At 44.2% G+C, this 19,825-nt stretch overlaps 1 long non-coding RNA gene across 1 annotated transcript; it reads left to right on the top strand.

The window, feature by feature from the left end:
- The first annotated feature begins 8,604 nt into the window (after positions 1–8,604).
- LOC141602403 (uncharacterized) lies at positions 8,605–9,073 on the top strand. The gene is made up of 3 exons (XR_012524429.1): positions 8,605–8,677; positions 8,761–8,913; positions 8,997–9,073. It is a non-coding gene; the product is annotated as an uncharacterized LOC141602403 (long non-coding RNA).
- Positions 9,074–19,825: the final 10,752 nt, after the last annotated feature.

The following is a 19,825-nucleotide window of genomic DNA, read 5'->3' on the forward strand; positions in this document are numbered from 1 at the left end:
TATCCGCAGACAGATCCGGGCCAAAACGGTCTGTAAAAGAAACGAGGCAAAAGTTAAACGAAAGAAGATAAACCAAGGCCAAGGTACAGAAACATTAAAAGCAGAGATGGGCCTCACACCGACCCTACTCACCCTGTTCGAGGGCCGGTATGAGGCCGACGTGTGAGCGGCTCATCCGAAGAATGATCTGCGTCGGGGGCATCCATCCCTTCGGCGTCCCATCCTTCTCAGCCTCAAACAGCTTCATCGCCTGCCTTTCGTCCTCATTGAGATGGACCCTAAAGGCGTCCATCTTAAGCTTATGCCGGGAGACATATTTCTCACGCTCCCCCCGACTCTCACACCGCAAATTGACGCGGCTTTGGAAGGACCGGGGCAGTGGATAATCCCCTGGAACCTCAACATATACCCACCGTGCCTTCCAGTCCTTGCAGGAAGTAAGCTTAGAGACGGTGATATAACCTGGCTCGATGCGTATGCTATACCACCCCTTGCCACCTTGGACATTGGTCGAAGGTGATGAAGCCGGCGGAATAGGTTCACCGTCGGGGCCTCCCCCTTAAAGCGGCATAGCCACACAAAGCCAACAATCGTCCTAATGGCCAACGGATGCGGATTTGTGCCACGACGGCGTTCATTGCTTTAATTATGACAAAGAACGTATGCATTCGAGGAAACCGGAGCCCATACTCCAGGTGTCTCATGTATACGCCGATACAACCCGGGGGAGGGCAACAGACGGCCTGACCCTCTTTAGGAATAACAATCCTATACTCCCTGCCGAAGGAGAAATGATGTTCGAAAAAGTCAGGACCAGAACAACTGGCGAACTTGTTGGTCCAAGCACGATCAGGGCCGATCTTACAGGCGTCGCCGTGATCCAGGAGATGCGGCCTCTCCTCACCGGAATGAGTCCTTTCCTCATCATCACCGTCATCATCAACACCATCACCGTAATCATCAACACCATCACCGTCATCATCAACATCATCATCATCATCCGAGAAACCATCCAAATACTGATCATCAACCTCAGGAGAAGGAGACCTAGGGCCCCCGGACCTTATCGGGATGGCGGCCAGTGCCTCCTCTTCATCAGGGCGCGACGGGGAACCCCGTGCGCAGGATTACTAGGTCCGGCATCGCGAGAAGACATGACAACGAATATTTAACAAGAAAAAAGATTGAAGAATTTGTTTGATTACCTTGGAAGGAAATGTTACACCGAGTAAACGCTTCGAGAAATTAGAAAGAGAAAGGAACTCTGCGAAAGAAAAACGAAACAAGAGGAAATTTTTTGAAAATAAAATGTGGAAGGCCAAAATGAGGGGCTAACTGCCCTATTTATAGATCAAAGCCCACTCAATCCGACCAATCAGGGCAAAGCCCATGAAGCGTCAACCAATCAACGCCGAGCCACGTGTCAAGCATGCAGCCATGGAATGTCAATCGACAAACAGTTACAAAACTTCTTCAACACGCTCCTTGACAGAATGCCAATCGACGTATCTTCTTCAAAACAACCCTTGGTATCTACTTGCCAAACGGCCAGCTGTTCAACCGAGCTTGGCAGCTGATACGTGCCTAATGTATAGTCTTTTTGGCCTATTTCAGCACGTATTTCTATGCATTTCTATACTGCTTTTATAGTATTTTGCCCCGAATTGGCTACTTTGGTGTATTTTGTCCTTTTTGTAGGAATGATCGCGAAAGTGGTGGAACCATACTCCTTTTTGTCCTTTTTGCATGCATTTAGAGGAGACGGGATTGTCCCAGAGTGAGTTACTGCATTTGGAAGCGTCGTGGCACGCACTACGAGGCACTTGGGTGAAGACGTGAGCTGAATTGAAGATAAAAGTACTCGATCGAGTTGTTTGTTGGTCGATCGAGTGGTTTCTAGACCCCTTGATGCTCGATTGAGCTATCCCTTAGTCGATCGAGTAAGCTGCACATGACCAAGTCCTCGATCGAGTAAGAAGCTGGTCGATCGAAGGACTTCTGCTGAGATGTTGGTCGATCGAGTGGTTTAAAGCACTCGATCGAGAGGTTTTCACGGGCATGGGCTTTTAATTAGTCCGTGTGTTGTTTATTTCCGCAAACTTTAGTTCTTTTTTCTATTTAAACCTAAGTTAATTAGGTTAATGTATCTAACCTTCTACACTAAAAAACTACTGCTACCTTTGCTACGTTGCTTTTACCTTCTGCTGCTACTCTTATTTTCGGGATTGCTTCATTGGATTTCGTGTTCTTTACGCCGGAATTTGCCTGGATTGTAATTCCTCCCTTCTCTTTATTAATAAGAATTACTTGTTGCGTTAATTTCTCGTTTATGTTATCATTTCTCTTTGCCCTAATTTTCATTATTACGTTTTATCATTTATTCATTATGTTCTCTGCTGGAAATTTATCTGCTGTTAGTTTAATTACCGTCATGAGTAGCTAAACCCCTTTCATGTTGGGATTAGGGGATCTGCGGTAGAAAAATGACGACGTAGTGAATGAATTAGACGGATTAATTACGAGACTCTGTCCCTATAGCAATTTAACTGTAATTACCGACCTAGATGAGTGCACGCTTCTATGTCACCTTTAATCTGGCTAAAATTAATCCTGGATCGAAAGATTGGACTAAATAGGCCTGCTATAAACAGTAGACTACCCTAATGAGGACGAAAGTTAAGTTAGTGGTATTTTAGGATAGAAAGTGGACCGAAAGGACCTTTTAACATCCGTCTCATACCTAGTTCGTCTGAGTCATTTACTGCTGAGTTGTTGGACTACCGTAGTGAACCGAATTCCCGACATGTCCCTCTCTTCTTGATAGTTAAATCGTAATTTACTGCTTTTATTACTCGTAGTTTAGAATCAAATTTAATCAAACCCCCCAATTGTTACCATAGGATTAGAATAGACAGCTATAATTACATTTCCTCCCTGTGGATTCGATACTCGACTGCCTCTGCTACATGTGGACAGCGGGCCGCCCACGGGGGCGCTTGGTGAAGGGGCTCGAAAACAAGCGTTTGCATTTTGTATGGAGTCGCCACCAATTTTTATGGGAAATTGGAACCGTTCGAATACCTCGTGTCATGTCAAGACACAAAGTAGTGATATGAACACTAAGCAATCGTTACCCTTAGCATTCTATGTCTTAGAATGACTCTCGTGGATGCCAATGAACACGGGTGCTCACGGAGATCTGGAGTAAGGGGTGAGGGTACGTATTAGGAAGCTCTTTTGATCGAACACCTAATCCCGCCCGCCTCGATAGCGGCCTCTACTAATGATTAGGGAAGTTATTCGTACTCGATATATCGTCGGCTATATGCATGCAATGCAACATCCATAGATTAATCCTAACATGTGAGAATTAATACTAAGTCGGTTGACACATAATTAGCATACAATTGGTCGAAGTAGGATTTAATGCTCATTTACATGTGAAAGCTTACAAATGATAAAAGAAATACAATAATTGAAAATTACAATAATGAAAATTACATTAATTACAACGGAATAGGCGATTTATGTCGGAAATACCTTTAAAACGGATAATTTGATAAAAAAGAATGAAAGAAAGAAATACGAACAAGTCAGAAGGTGATAATACAGATATTAGTTGATTAATACGTAGCTAATTAAACTAGGTCAAGGCAGAAAAGGAGTTCAGAGGCAGAATTCATCTGGAACAAAGCGCGCGAGTAATCGCTGCGCCCTTTGGAAGAAGCGCGGCGATTCTTTGCGTCTTTCCAAGGGTGAGTTCGTGAAGTTGTGAGGCGCTACAAACCGTTAATGTTAATTGGTAAATTAATGGATTGATTACGATTTTAGACTCGGATGAAAGTGATTAACAGATTATTTACATATGATTGAGGTCATAAAACAGTAAAACATGGATGAGACGGAAACAAGACAGATTAATTATGTGAAGGGTCGATGTTAATGAATGATTTATTAAACTAACTAACTAAACGAATTATTAACTAAACATGATGAATTGACGATGAATTAATGACTAAACAGATGAAAATATATCAACAATGAATCCCAGAAACTCAATATGGACGAATTGAATTTCTAAAACCCGAATTGAATTTAATGACGAAAAACCCGCAAATATTGATTATTAGGGATTTAAGTCGGATTTATGACGATTTAAACATGTTAATGATGATGGTTAATATACATATGAATTATTAAACTATCATGTGAACGAATTAACAGACGAACAAAACAAAAGAAATAAATTTGATACGAATTGCAGAGGACGGAGGAAGAAGAAAAAAAGCAGGAACTGCGGCAGCCTCACGAAGAGGCGCAGCGGTTGCTGCGTCTTTTCTCGACGTCTGTCTACTGGAAATCCGCAAAAAAAGGTTTTAAAGACGGTTTTAGAAATCGGTTTTAATGAGGTACTTTCGACATAAACCTTACAATTGTTATACAATAAAAAAATACAATAAATAAAAGAGAGATTAATACACCCTCAGACTTACATGTTGACGGAATGAGAAGAACTAAGAAGATCGATTAGTGAATGCTCGACGCGAATGCAAGGAAAGAGTGCCCTCGAAAGAGGAAAACGATTTAACAAGTTGATTAATTAGATTGATTGAGTGTAGTGGTCAAATTGGTCGGTCATGCAACGGAGAGGCTGGTACCCGGAAAGATCCGAGCTTACGTGGTCGGAAGTCCAAGCACGTAGGCGCCAATTAGTAAGAACGAAGTCTAGAATGCAAAGGGAGAAGAGAAGGGCGGACACTCGCGTGAGAAATATGAGGAGCGAAAGCTCCTATTTATACTAATCACGTGAAGAAATAGGGTTTCGGAGACTCTTTGGAAGTGAATCTCGGAAAGATATAAAAAAGATACGTAAATCATGCAAAGAAGGGCCTGGGAAGAGGCGCAGCAGCCACTGCGTCTCTTGGAAGAGGCGCAAAGACTCTTTGCGTCTATTCCCAGGAGGTTTCCTCCTGCTTAAGAAAGATTTCCGTGTTTGAGTTATGGTAGGACGGAAATAATTCGATTATCTTGTGAATATTACGGGATATTATTTGCCAAAAGATAAAATTTGAGAAATATGGAATAGAAATATCCGGAACATTCCAGAACATTCTGACTCGGGATTTAACAACTATCGAGAAAATGGAGACGGTTTTTGACCCCGGACTCGAATGTACTCTAATTATGCCAAAACGACCGTATCGGCACGTAGATGACAACTAAGAGGTTGACATTAATATTTGAGCAATCACTTGACGATAATCTTACGAACTGTCACTAATCGTTCCGCGAACCAAACATGCGGCCCAATCATCACCGGGTGGTTTGCGAGGGGTGCGTAAACGTGGTGTCTCTGAGCCCCCACTTTGACCGAGGCTTGGACAAGGCGAAAGTCAAAGTATAGCCATCAGGTCAATCGAAGATTACAACCTGACGACTATGGCGACGCGAGGCGGCTCAAGGGGTCTGAGCCAAGGACCTGTCGTCGGGAACATTTTAGAGTCTGTCGACTATCGGGGAGGGTCGTTTAAAGTCCATTAGACTACGTAAGGAGGCTCGCCATCCATAAGAAGAGATCATACCGAGATGTAATCGAACTTCGCGGGAACAAGAGATATTGAAAACAGCAGGACGTCGGTAGAAGCTGGCGGGGATCCGCTGCGTCGGTCTCAAGCGAACTCTGGCGAAATTTGGAGGTTGAATCTGCTTGCGTTGGTCTCAAGCGAACTCTGGGTTGGAGAATATGTCGACGACTAGGAACATCTTGATCGTCGTAGGGGAAACCTTGAGTGAGCAGTACTGCAAAATACTACTGCGCTGGGAACAGACGACTAGGAATATCTTAATCATCGTAGAGAGAAAGTCTTGAGTGAGCAGTACTGCAAAATACTACTGTGCTGGATATAAAAATTGAGCAATACTGCGAGATACTGCTGCGCGGGATAAAATGAATTCGGACGATCCGCAAAAAATACTTGTCGTTATTTGGATAAAACGTGGGCGGAACGAAAGAAAATCGTCGAAACGGACCAAAATGATAAAATGTCATCGAGGAAGAGGCGCACCAAAGATGGGCCCACGAATAACGAACTCATAACGGATTTTTGAAAATCCATATGGAGGGAAACAAAGGAAGAGGCGCAGCAAGAGCTGCGTCTCTTGGAAGAGGCGCACACTGCCGCGTCTGTTCCCCAATTTGGCGGTCCGCGTAAAAACGCGAAAGTCGAAGGTTTATGTTCATTTTATTCGAAACATAAATCACTCCATTCTCTCTCAAATCTTCACCATTTTCGTCGAGGTTGGATTCAAAAGCTTGCTTAAAATATGACTAATCGAGGTATGTGCTTTAATCTTGCATTAATCTTCCACATTTGTCGAATTTTGAGCCGCGAACATTAGGGTTTTCGACCCTTTTGATCGAAAATTTGGGGCTTCTCCCCCAAATGGATTTGCCGTGCCAAATTGATGCTAGGAATGGATAATAGGTGATGCTAGGAACATAACCATGTATTTACTTCGAATTTTCATCGAGTTTTGAGCCCTTGAACGAATTGAGACGGTTTCACAGCTAGATCGTAAATTGCTTCGAAAATGACCTTAGGATTGCCCATTTGTGATGAAATTTGATATTTGGGACCCTTGGATGATGGGTAAACTTTCTACCATCTTGGAAGTTTGGTTTGTGACAACTTTTTCAGGACACTCTTCTAGGGCATAACCGCCATTATAGCGAAATCTTCGCCCGAATTTTCGACTCGAACCCGGAACTAGGCTTTGACTCGGACTTGACTTGACCCAATTTGTCACATGAGTGATCGGGTTGGTGAGAACATGGCCAAGGATGGCCAGAAATGGGGAATTCCCGGGCCTTGAAGGCTCGAAAATTTCTTAACAAAGGCTTGTCGTCATATGATGCGGCCTGGATTTGCTTTAACGTTGCAGGTGACGATGCTTCTACTTCTGGGAGGGATCCCATGGATGTAGACGCCGTTGTTGTTGAGGAGGCTTTGGAGCAGGCCTTCACCGCTGCGGTGATGGCTGCTGCAGACGAGGTTCCCGAGGAGGAGGCCGCTGATGAGGAGGAGATTCCGAGACGGGCCCACCTCGGACGAGGGGTCGTCACCGAGAGGAGCTCCGCGTGGGTGAGACACGGGAGAGTAGGCACCTTGTGTGGGCTGCAGAGGGTCACTTGTCCTACAGGACGGTGAAGAGCTTGGTAAATAGGAATTCCCTAACTCATTACCTACCCTTTTCTATCTTTGTTCAAATTTCTTTCAAATTTACTCAAAACTAAAGATAGCTTTATTTCGAATCATAATAGGAGGCTGGGAACATCCGGTCGTTCTCGGGGTATACGACAGCGATGGAGCACTACGAGCGGCTGTCGGCGGAGGAGAGGGCCATGATCGAGCGTGGAGCGTTTGGTCCTCTGGTTCAGGTCTGGAGGGATTCGTGAAGAGGAAGTTGCGGGCCAACCTTAGCCTGGTCCGCGCTTTCTTGGATCGATTTTGGGATACGACTTCCACGTTTCACCTGCCTTTTGGTGAGGTGGGAGTCACCTTGGAGGACTACGGCATGATTTTACGGTGCCGTGCGGGATCGAGGAGATGGTGTGGCCGGAGATTGGCATGAGGGCGGATTCGGCCGAGGCGAGGAGGTTGATCGGCTGGAACCTGTCGCCGAAGGCTGTTGCGGTGCCGGGTTTGGTACCCAGTTCCTACGTCCGAGACTACTTTGCGGGGAAGACCCCGGAGCGGGTGACGATCGATGGGAGGGAGACGGCTCCTCCTCCCCTCCCGGAAGCAGGGCTCGTCGTGGCTTTGGTGGTTCTTGTCTTCGATCTACCTCGGAGACAAGGGTGAGAGGCTGTCGACGAAGGTTCTTCCCTTTCTTTCGACCGAGTTCCCTAGGGCGTTGGGGACCGGGTCATCGCTTGGTTTTTGCGGTCCTCATCCGCTTTATGAGGGCCATGGTTCGTCGGGAGTTGATGGAGAAGGGGACTTCTCCTGGTGCCGTCGGACACAGGCTCTTGTTGGAGGTATGAACCTTCCTTTAGGCCAAAGTCAATTTCTTTCTTTATCGACGACCGACAGATCGTCGTTGATCATTATGCTTTGCAGGCGTGGGTGTACTCTTACTTTCCGGGCCTCGCGCCCAAGAGGACGGAGCCGTTGGAGAGGGCCTACCCGTGGTGAGGATTGGGTCATGTCGGACGAAGAGCAAGCGTTCTTCTCACAATGTCTACCGGCGGGATGTGAACGCTCTTGGTGAGCAAAAGCGTGAGTATCCTATTTGTATGCACTTATTCTTCTCATACTTTGTTTTTAATTGATCATAGGAATGACCTTTGCCTTTATATTGTCGTAGTGGGTGCCCGGACTTGGGCGGAGTACGCTGGAGCGTCTCCTTTCGTCGCCGAGGTCCTTCGACCTAGGAGCTCGAGCCTTCTTTGTTGTGGACGTCGATGGGTCTGTGTGGTATCCGGGCGAGCGGTTAGCTCGTCGGTGCTTTCGGGCGCGTTGACGGTTCCCGTCGATCCTCCTAGACGATGTTTAGGGAGCCTTCTCGAGGCCGAGAGGAGGCGGACCTGGCTGGTGCTAGTGGCGACGACCTTCTTCTCCCTGACGAGGATTACTCGGCGTTCCTTTACGGGAGGTTGGCGTATTGGCCGGTAGTGGTGAGTATCTTTTGTTTCTTGTTGGATCTTGATTTTCGAGAATCGCGACGAAAGATCATCGATTAACGAGAGCCATTTTGCAGGAGGTTGAGGCGGCGGGCATCGAGCCCCCAGAGTACCCCGAGACCCTCGAGTACACTGACGCTACTGGGAGGACGACGATCTCCGAGTTACGTGACTTTGACGTAGCTGTGACGGATGCTGGCCTAGATGACTGGCAGCATCTGATTCGGAGGGTGAGTTCTTATTTTGCATAGTTTTCGTGTAAGAACACATTTGATTGAACTTGTTCGCCATCGAGAATTCTTTTGAAATGCAGGTCGCGCCATCTCGGTTTGTGGCACTATGGAGGGTGGCCAACCGGCTACGAGCTACGGCCATCGAGGCACTCGTCGGTGGTCGAGGTCGTCAGGTATGAACCTCATTTGTTTTTCCTTGATCTTTGGTTTTTCAGTTTTGTTTGAATTGATTGACATGAGCCAATTTCTTGTTGTCCACAGCCGATCGTGAGTGGAGCGAGAGTTGACCCGATCTCGGGAGGAGACGGCTCGTTTGTCGAGGAGCTCGAGTTTCGGGACGCCGAGATTGCCGCTCTTATGGCGAGGGTTGCGAGCCGGGAGGGTGCCAGCAGAGTCTGCGTGGTTTTGTAGACTTGATTTTGAACATTTTTGGACTTGTTTGGGGCGCAAGCCCCCAGTTTACTCGGACTTTTGGACCTGTTTGGGGCGAAGCCCCCAGTTTGCTTGTACATTTGCCTTTTTTTGTTGTATATATGACGGCCTGAGTGCCTTTTTTTCTTTGGGTTGTGTTGTTTGTACCGCAGTTAGCTTTTGAACAGGTTTGGTAGACAACGGTTTTACGCAATCATGTCGCCGAAATTTACATAGAAAATCACGCAACACATACATTTTATATTCACATAAGGCCTTAATTAGCGCAAAATGAGACTCAAAAGGAATGCAAAAATGCAAAAATTTTGCCGGAAATGACCGGACGGTAGGGAGGGTTACCCCCTAAAAAAAGAAAAAAGAGAAATCTATAAGTTAGAAAATGGGGAAATATAAATATTGAATTTTATTAATATGAAAACAAAAAGAAAATTAAATTAAAAAAAGAAACGATGTAAAGTGTGCTGAAATGGCGGAGGTGTCGATGTCGCCTCGAAATGCGTGCCCGCGAATTTAGGAAACCTGAAACATGGTAAATTTCTCGGATTTACCAAAATAAAATCCCGCAAGAATAGGAAATTGCGCGTTTATAGAATTAGGAAATATCCAAACGCGGAAATCACAGAAGTGAGGCTGGGGAAGAGGCGCAGCATGAGCTGCGTCCCTTTGAAGAGGCGCAGCTGGTGCTGCGCCTGTTCCCAGGCTTGTCTGTTCTGACGGATTTTTGGAAACAGCAATTTAGTATAAATAGGAGCGTCGACGAAGCTTTAAATCATATAATTCTTCCTTCTCTTCTTCGTCGCCTCACATAAAATTCTCAAAATATATTTTCAAGAGAAAATTATCATCATGAATACTTTGGAGATCCGCTTGAAGGAATGGACCAATGAATTCTCGAACATCGAGAAGCACGATATGGGTGCTTATAACCTTGGGTCTTTGTTGAGTTTGAAACTCATTAAGGTTGTAAAACCGTTCTTGGATGCTTGCCTTGATTATTGGGACCCAAATTATCACGTTTTTGCGTTCCCAGGAGGTGATATTTGTCCTTTTAGGAGGAAATTTCGCTATTGGCGGGTGGGACCCTGAACATTTACCTGCCATCCCTTCTACTGCTCAAGGGTATAAGAGCAAGTTTAGAGATTTGCTTGGACTTACTAGACTTGAGGTGGATCGCTTGGTTACCCCGAAAGGCGTGAGAATGTTGGACTTTGTAGACCGATTCATCAACAGGGCCGACCCTACTGTCTCTTATGTTGCTAGGAGGAGAGCATTTGGCTTCTGTTTGCTTCATGTTTATGTCTTTCAGGGACATGTTGATGAAGAACTGCGAGGTGATCCCCGTCTATTGGGTCTTATTGAGCAAATGGAGCTGCGCAGGAGCCCAGCTTGTCTATGCTTAGGGGAGATTATCTTGGGCTTGGATAATAGGAAATCCAACCGCGATCTTCCATTTTTGGGAGTCCGTTATCCTACGGGTAAAAGACACCTTTCTTTTTTTTCTTTTTTTTTTTTTTTTTTTTTTTTTTTTTTTTTTTTTTTTTTTTTTTTTTTTTTTTTTTTTTTTTTTTTTTTTTTTTTTTTTTTGCGGGTGTCTAATACCTGTTTTTTGGTAGGTTTGGCTTATGGAACGGCTCCGATTGCTCGAGCCCCCAGTTCATGCACTTTCCTATCATGCCCGTATGATTTAGATGAGGACACTACAGTACATGGTGGACTTCACCCGGTCTGCGATTATTGGAAGAACAAGTCGAAGAATGATGATGGCCCGCCGATCGGGTGGGTCGTTCCGTGGTGGCACCTCAAGTCATCCACGGAGTGTCTTCTTTGGATCCTACTAGGTCCGTGCGCATTCTGGGATTGGAGTTCATGGTATGCATCTTTCCGGAAAGGTTGATGAGGCAAGTCGGGTTGAAGCAGACGATCCCTAGGCTTGACACCGTTCATGCAGATCGCTATGGCGCTTACTACGAGAGAGCCGAAGAGAGTGGGCTATGAAGTGGGCCCAAAGAAACATGTGGTTCTTGAACTTCTCCTCCAATGCCTTGTGGGTGTCGGACTCTTATCTGAGGTGGAGGAAGGCCGCAACTTCGGAAGAGCGAAAATCGAGGAAACGCGAGCCCGTTGATTACAAGGTGCGCGAGGGAGATAAAGAGAAGGAGAAGCATCGACGAGAAGGAGAAGAAGAAGCCGGGTTTCAAGTCATTCATCCTTGAAGAAATGAAGACTACTCTGTCGCAGAGATGGTGGTTGGCAAGAATGGAAGAGTCAGGCCTCGAGAAAGACCGTTGGTGATTAGGTCTGAAGTGGTGCAAGAGCGCCCGGCTCGAGGTCGTGACAAGAAATATGACAAGAACGACAAGGGCAAGGGAAAGATGGAGGAATAGCCCAAGTCTTATTATTACTATTAGATTATTATTATTATTGTTGTAACAAGAGGAGGGATTTCTAGAATCCTAGCCTATCTATTTTTATTATTTGTCGTACTATTATTATTAGAAATTGAATGAAATAAAAAGGTTAAATGGTTATGAAACCGTTGGTATTTTCTACTTATTACTCTTGTCGAATTTCAAATGCGATGCAAATGTCCTTCTGTGGACAAGGCCCTCGGGAACTGCGTCCGAGGGATCCACACCTGACATAATCGACTCGAGGTTCTTTCGAATCGAATTAAGACCAATTAGAGTCGCCACCAAGTTTTTTGGGAACTTGGAACCGTTCAAGTCAACTTTACACCTTTCATCGAAAAGCATAAAGCCCATCGACTACGAGTGATTAAAGATAAAGACTTGTACCCTATATCACTCGATTTGAATGACTCTCGTAATCCAATGGTATTTAGACGGATCCACAAACCATAGATCTTGAGTAAGGGGTGAGGGTACGTGTTGGGAAGCCCATAAGGACACCCAACCCCGCCCGTCGATAACGGCCTCTACTAAGTCAAGTGTCGGATTTCAAACAAGGTCATAGCTACTGCGATGTATGATGTGCAAAACGTTGTTCTAACCCTAGCATGTGAAGTTTCTACGTCGTTTTAGATGCAACTAAACTAACTTTGTCAAAGTTGTAATTTAGCATGTGGGTTGATTGATCTAACAACATACAAATAAAACAAACAAGGCTTGATGGGGAATGGGGGAGCCGTTGGGATCTACCTATTACAAACCAGGCATTTCATGCCGACACAACAATAAATAAATTACAACTCGATCTAATTACAATTGCTATAAACAAAACAATACATGACGCAAACCCGCGGCCAATTGGCCTTGAAAACCGTGCACTTGAGGGTGGCCCTCGGCTCACATGACCCACGGTCCTTGGGTCATCCTCGTATTGCGTGCTCGCGCTTAATCTCGTCGAATTAGACATAGGGCTATGCACCAAAGCATGCATTAGCATAAACCGGGCCATGTTGCTTTCGACAACATGCGGTTTACTACGCTTTTACAAGCATCGGGAACAACCGTCTAACCAAATAAGACCAAGGTTTTTGAAAAGGTTTTGACTCAAAAGAAGTAAAACAAAATTAGAAGATTACAACTCGATAAACAAAACCGTAAATTACAAGCTATAAACGACAAAGAACAAAAGATAAACAAAAGAGGGGGACGAACAAAGAAGGCCAAAATACACGACCAAAGCACACGGCCAAGACACGGCCCAACCAAAGCCAACCTAGTTCCTAAGTTAGATTAATTGATTCGATCGAATGATTGCGAAAAGGAATCGAAAACAAGTTAGAAAACGAGTTAAAAACGATGTTGATTGATTGTCGCGCAATGGTGCATTCTACACGGCCTAATGGGTCCAATTAGGTCAGATATCATAAGATTAATGCTTACTCGTCGAGTGTTAATAGGGAGGTGCTAATCACGCACTCCTATGCTAGCGAGAAATCAAGTGATAAGAAAGATGTGTTCGATTATTTCTGAATTGTTAGTTGATTTTATAACTTACGTCGAAGCCACCTAAAGTGTCTAATTAAATTATTGAATTGAATTAAAGTCATCTAATTACGTCCTAGGTTAACAATCAGAGGTTAAACTAACATACAACGGGTCCTAAGGTCCATCGATTTGGCGAAACTTGAAGAAGAGGGTCGAAAACGAAGATCGAAGTTAGATAACTTGTTTTATTTATGCCCTACCTTGAACACGAGGATATGTAAATGAGACGGGGGTGTACGACCGACGTAAGGAGCGGTTTCTTTTCCCATCTCAAGTCAACGCGGGTGTTCATGGTGGTACTTTAACTCATACTCGGACTAACTAGTTTCATAGTTAATTTAAAACAATCGAAAAACAAACCAAAACAAACGAAAAAACAAACTAAAAAGCATAAAAAAACGAAATAAAAAAGGAAAGAGAAGGGGATTTGATGCACCCTCAACCTACATGTATCGTTGACACCGTCTTGGGTCGTAATCGAAGGTAGATTTTATCTCGAGAGGCCGTCGTCGACGAAGAACAAAGCAACACGCGCGTTTTGGAAAGTTTCTGGACAGCAGTTTTAAAACAGTGATATCTCCCTCGTTTCACGACTTAAAATTCAATCCGAAAGATGTTTTAAAAACTAGAAAGAGAGGAGAACAAGGATCTTAAAGCAACCCCTGCTCGTTTTGGGTTATTGGGCACGAAAAACGAGCACAAACAGAACTGGACAGACAAGGAAAAATCGCGAAAACAGAGTGTTATTTCACTCTGTTTTTCGAGGGATTTCGTGTGCTCTCAAAGGCAATTTGGCTCGTAATTCTTTATCTAATGTGTATATGGATGTTATATGGTTAATTAGGAACAAGAAACTCGAATTTTTATGGTGATTTGATGGAGGAACGAAAGGGTTTTCGAAGGAGACACACAAACAGTTTCAGTTTGTGTGTCGGTTTTGTTTAGGGTTTTTGGAGGATGTTTAGGGTTTGTTTCTGAGGTTTAAAGCTTCTATGTGATGGTTGGATGTATGGTGAACTTAGAGGAATGAATGTATGGTGAAGGGGTGGTATTTATAAGGGTTTAAAATAGGTTAAAAGAGAGGAGAGGCAAATCGGGCTCAATGAACATAGCTGCTGTCCATCGGTTTTGGGAGGGGTTTCTAGGGTTCGTTTTGGGGGATTTCTTGGTGATTAAGCTAGGATAATATGGGTAGGATACTAGGGTATGGGTTAGGGTTAATGGGTACGGGTCTTGGTAGTGTTTGAAGCGGGTTTGGGCTCGGGAATTGGCTCGCAAAACAGGGGAGCTGTTCGGTTTTATGCGGGCTGCTTGGGGTTGGTTTTGAACGAGATTTTGGGCTGCTTGTGAGGGGGTTCGAACATGGGTTGATGGGTGTTGGTATAGGTGGGTTAGTGTACTCGAGATTCGTGCCAATTCGCAAAGGAAACGGGCTTAAAAACGAGCTAAAATCGAGCTCAAAACACACGATGCAAAACGAGTTCCTCGCTTTTAAAAAACGATTTTTCAAATCAAATAACAAATTAAAATAAATGACTTTTCAAATCAAATATACTCATAAAATGATTTTTCAAATCAAATATTTATTTTATTTTCAATAAAATAAACTTGCCCAAAATAAATTCAAAATAAGATAAATTAAATTGAAACTACTTTAAAAAACAAACTTTAATTTAAATATCATTTAAATTAACAGAATGAACTCACTAAAAAAAACATTAATTTAAATATCATTTAAATTAATAAAATACTTCATCGACGACGCCCATTCTACCTCGTAAAACGAGCCCAAATAATGACAATGACAACTAAGGAATACATGTGTCCTATCATCATCGGGTGTTTGTCGGGTTCTCTATAAATTCCAATATCGACGGATACGGGTATCTACAGAGCCCCCACTTTGACTGAGGCTTGGACAAGGCGAAAGTCAAAGTATACCCCAGGTCCCTCTCGACCTGAGGATTCTTCGGGTCGTTTATAGTCCATTAGACTTGCGTATATAAGCTCGCCAGCCATAAGAAGAGATCATACCTGAAACTTCGTTGGGGATTGACTCTTGCTTCTGTTGTGTCAAATTATCGTCATCGTCGGTCATCGACCCATAAATTGCATAAATGGTGGGTTGAGCCTTGTCCTTAGGTGCCTACGTATCCGTTTCTGACGGAATCAAACCCGTGTCGTAGTTCGGCAACTGCTGACACATGCCCAAAGTTTATCATCTGCTGGCATTTGTCCAAAATTCATCATCTGTTGACATTTGCCCAAAGCTTATCATCTGCTGGCAGGTGCCCAAATGGGACGGGACTTTCCAAGGAGGTTGCCGCCACTTTCATCATTTGCTTTCAGCTGCGGAATTCTTCCATTTCATACTCTTGTATTGAATTGAATTCTGAGTGGATATTATCCTTTTCATCTTGATAATGGTCTCTGAAGCCAACGGCTTCGTGAGCCCCGATTTGTAATGGCTCTAAAGTCGAAGACTTTAGAGCCCCCAGTTGAAGCATATCCTGCTACATTTGAAACATAGAAAATGTACTAGCAATAATCATCACATAAGCACATTTGGATCATCGATCTTGAAATTGGATCATTTGAAATACTGGGTCGTCGACCCGAAAATTGAATTTGAAAATTTTGAATGATTGGGCCATCGGCCTGAAAATTGATTTTGAAAGACTGGGTCATCGACCCGACATTTGAACATGTTGAAAATTTTAAATCTATAATGAATCCTTTTTGAAATTTTGAAAGTTTTTGATTGAAAGTTTTTGAAATTTTGAAATTGTTTGAATGTTGAAACTTTTGATGGGTGAGCATGAAATGCGACTCAGACATACTATATGAATGTTGAACGTGGGCGTAGCCCGCTACCGCAAAATAAAAAAGAAAATAAAACCCTAAGTGTGCACGAGTTTTAATTCAAATATTGACTTGTTGGGGGTAAGAAAGTAAATTAGCCGTTCTGGCGTTCTCCAAAATGCAATAGATGTGCAAAAACCCGATGCATTGTGCCGAATATTGGTGTGGACTGGGGCGGGCCTCAGAGGCGCGCGACCCAAAGCCCACACGGCTCAAAAACGGTACCCCAGGGGTGTTCTCCTAGGTGCTTCCTTCCCTTATACTTTCTATATATAAAGAAGAGCTGTACTGCCAAATTTATTCTGCCTTTTCCTTCAAACTGGTGCAAATAACATAAATCATTATGAATAATCTAGTTAGTGCTATGCGAGCATGGGAGACCGATTTTACTAGCGCCGAGAGACTAGAATTAAGGACTGTTCACTTGGCGCAATTACTTCCCTTACGCCAGATCCCCCTTCAACCTGCGCTGTTGGAGCACTGCCTTAGCTATTGGGATCCGCTGAACCATGTCTTTGCTTTTCCTGAGGGGGAGATCGCCTCTACCGAAGAGTTTTTCGCCCTTGGAGGATGGGATCCGAGGCCGCACGGCTATACCTAAATTTCATTCAGGGTGGCGTGGAACCTATCTAGACTGCCTCGGCCTTTCCAGGACGGAGTCTGAGGGAATAGTGACTGGTGACGAAGTCAACCTTCTTGCTATTCATAGGAGGTTTTGTATCTTGCGGAGATAAGATTGGCCATCAAAGATGCGCCGCAGGGCCTTTGGATTGATCATGTTACACCTTTATGTCTTCGAAGGTAGGATGAACAAGACAACTTGTGTAGGACAAGCGAAGCTTTTGTCCATTGTGTCTCAGATGGAGACGGGACATAACCCTTCCTGGATTATTCTTGCTGAAACCCTTCGAGGATTAGATGCTAAGAAAATGAACCCTGGTGTCGATTGGTCGGGATGCTCCCGTCTATTGCAGGTAACAAAATCTATTCTCCTGATTTCGCATCCTTGATTAATCTCCTTTTTACCACAATTCTTGTGTTATTGTTACGTTTTTGTCACGATTTTGCTGCATTCTGCCACGATTTTGCTGTATTCTGCCACGATTTTGCTGTATTCTGCCACGATTCCTGTCACAAATCCGTTTTTTCTTCTTTTTCTTTTTTTTTCCTTCGTTTTTTCTTTCGTTTTTTTTTTCACGTTTTTTTTTTTTTTCGTCTCTTTTTTTTCTTTTTTTTTCTTTTTTTTTTTTTCACGTTTTTTGTCTCTTTCATGTTTTCTTTTTCTCTTTTTTCAGGTGTGGCTTTGCGAGAGATTTTGGCTCTTCGCCCCGCCGCGTGAGCCCAACTCGTATCTCGCTCGTATGCTGACGATGCGTGCCAAGCGGTATGAAGACGGGCATCAAGATGACCTTGCCTATTGGCGAAACAAACTGACAGAAGGGGAAGGTCGCCCTCTTTGCTGGTTCATGCCTTGGCTTCGCCTCAAATCCTTTACTACCCTTCCGGAAGACGACAAGACCAGACGTTTGCAGCTACTGGGTTTAGAAAGGTCTATCCACATTTACCCTGACCGCGTCCTGCGTCAGATGGGCCGCAGACAAATGATTCCCAAGTGTGAGGCTGTTCTGGGACGAGCAAGAGGGCTGAATTCTTCTATATGTGACGATTGGCTCAGGAGGTGGCACCAAAGGCGTCTTTGGTACGTGTCCGCGCGCCCTCAGACTATCTGGGTATCCCCGTCTTATACTAAATGGCTTAAAGAGAAGACCGAATCAGGTAAGGACTTGTGTCGGAAGGATGAGCTCGTCGACATCAAATATTATGACAAAAGCAAAAACAAATCGTGACTTCTTTGTTAACAATCTTTCGTCTACATCCGGACTCGAGGCTAGGACCGAGAAGACTCCTAAGACCGACTCACGGGCGACGGGTGTGTGGAAACGGTTGGGTTCAAAGGTACACTCGGACCACCTTAGAAGGGAGGCTTGGTCCTCGCTTGAGTGTAAAAGATAGGTTGGGCCCTCGGGAGGAAATGACAATTCCTCCTAAGAAGCGTGCTAGACAAAACACAACTACCCCTCCCTCACGGGAGCGCGGTCGCGCGACCCAAAAGGCAAAGGGAAAAAGAAGATGTAGGAGCCTTCGACTCCAATTTATTATTTAAATACTACTACTTATTATTTGTTGCTTCTTTGTGTGTTTTTTTTTGGATGTTGTAATGGGCATCGCCCGATTTTAATAAGACTTACTATTTATTAAAATCCAGTTTCGCATAAAATTTCAATTTATTTAAAAGAAGGGTCGGTTGTACTCTTTTAAAGAGCGCCTACGTATCGTTATCAACAGAATCAAACCGAGCTCGTAGTTCCACAAAACAAACGCGCTACAATCATCGATTTATAACGCATAAAAAGCAGCGAAGCAAAGTGCGCGCCTAGACTCGCTCACGAGCACTACAATTCAAAAATTTATTTTACGACATTGAGAATGAGTTCTACGGATAGTATTTCTTCAGCTGATCCAAATTCGTCGGATTTGCGAAGTCGTTTCCATCTAGATCTGTCAACTGATGCGCCTCCCGATAATATCTTCTTTACTGTAAGGACCGCCGGTTCGGCTTGAATTTTCCCCCGGGTCAATTGGTAGTAAAGCGCGAACGGACTTTAGGACTAAATCCCCATCTTTTATTCCTCGAGGTTTCACCTTTTTGTTAAATGCCCTTTGTATCCTTTTCTGATAGAGTTGAACATGGTGTAACGCATTTAACCGTCGCTCGTCGAGCATGACCAAGGAATCATACTGGCTTGCGACCAGTCGACCAGGGACGACTTTCTAACAGGATCCTTAAAGAAGGTACCTCTAGTTCGATAGGTGAACGACTTCCATCCCATATGTCAAATAGAACGGAGTTACTCCGGTGGCTGTGCGAATAGACGTTCTGTATCCCCACAGTGCGAACGGTATCTTTTCTGGCCATTCGCGATAATTGTCGGTCATCTTCCTGAGAATTACAGTGATTGTCTTGTTGGCGGCTTCCACCGCACCATTTGTTTGAGGTCGATATGGTGACGACTTGTGGTGTTTGATTTTATACTTTTCAAGTATTATGGCAGTTTCAGCCTGGAAGTGAGTGCCATGGTCGCTAATGAGCTCATGTGGTACCCCATATCTGCAAATGATTTCATTCTGAATGAACTTTGCTACTTGCTTTGCTTGTAGAACTTTGTATGATTTCACTTCTACCCACTTCGTGAAGTAATCGATGGCGACTAGCATGAAACAATGCCCACCTGTTCCAGACGGGTTGACCTTTCCGATAATGTCGATTCCCCATGTTGAGAAAGGCCATGGTGATGTCAGAGTATATAACAGGGACGGTGGCACATGTTGTATGTTTGCGAAAATCTGGCAATTATGGCAATGTTTGACATATTGGCGACAATCTGTCTCCATCGTGGTCCAATAATACCCTAATCTCATGATTTTACGAACCAGCATATGGGCATTCATGTGTGGGCCACACTCTCCGTCATGGACTTCTTCCATAACTCTTTTCGCAGTTGGTGAGTCTATGCATCGCAGGAGGATATTCTGCGCAGTCTTCTTGTACAATTGTCCGTCATTGGTTCTAACGAATTGAGCGGCTAGCATTCGAATAGCGC

Source organism: Silene latifolia, chromosome 9 (genome assembly GCF_048544455.1).
Source record: "Silene latifolia isolate original U9 population chromosome 9, ASM4854445v1, whole genome shotgun sequence".
Taxonomy (NCBI): Eukaryota; Viridiplantae; Streptophyta; class Magnoliopsida; order Caryophyllales; family Caryophyllaceae; genus Silene; species Silene latifolia.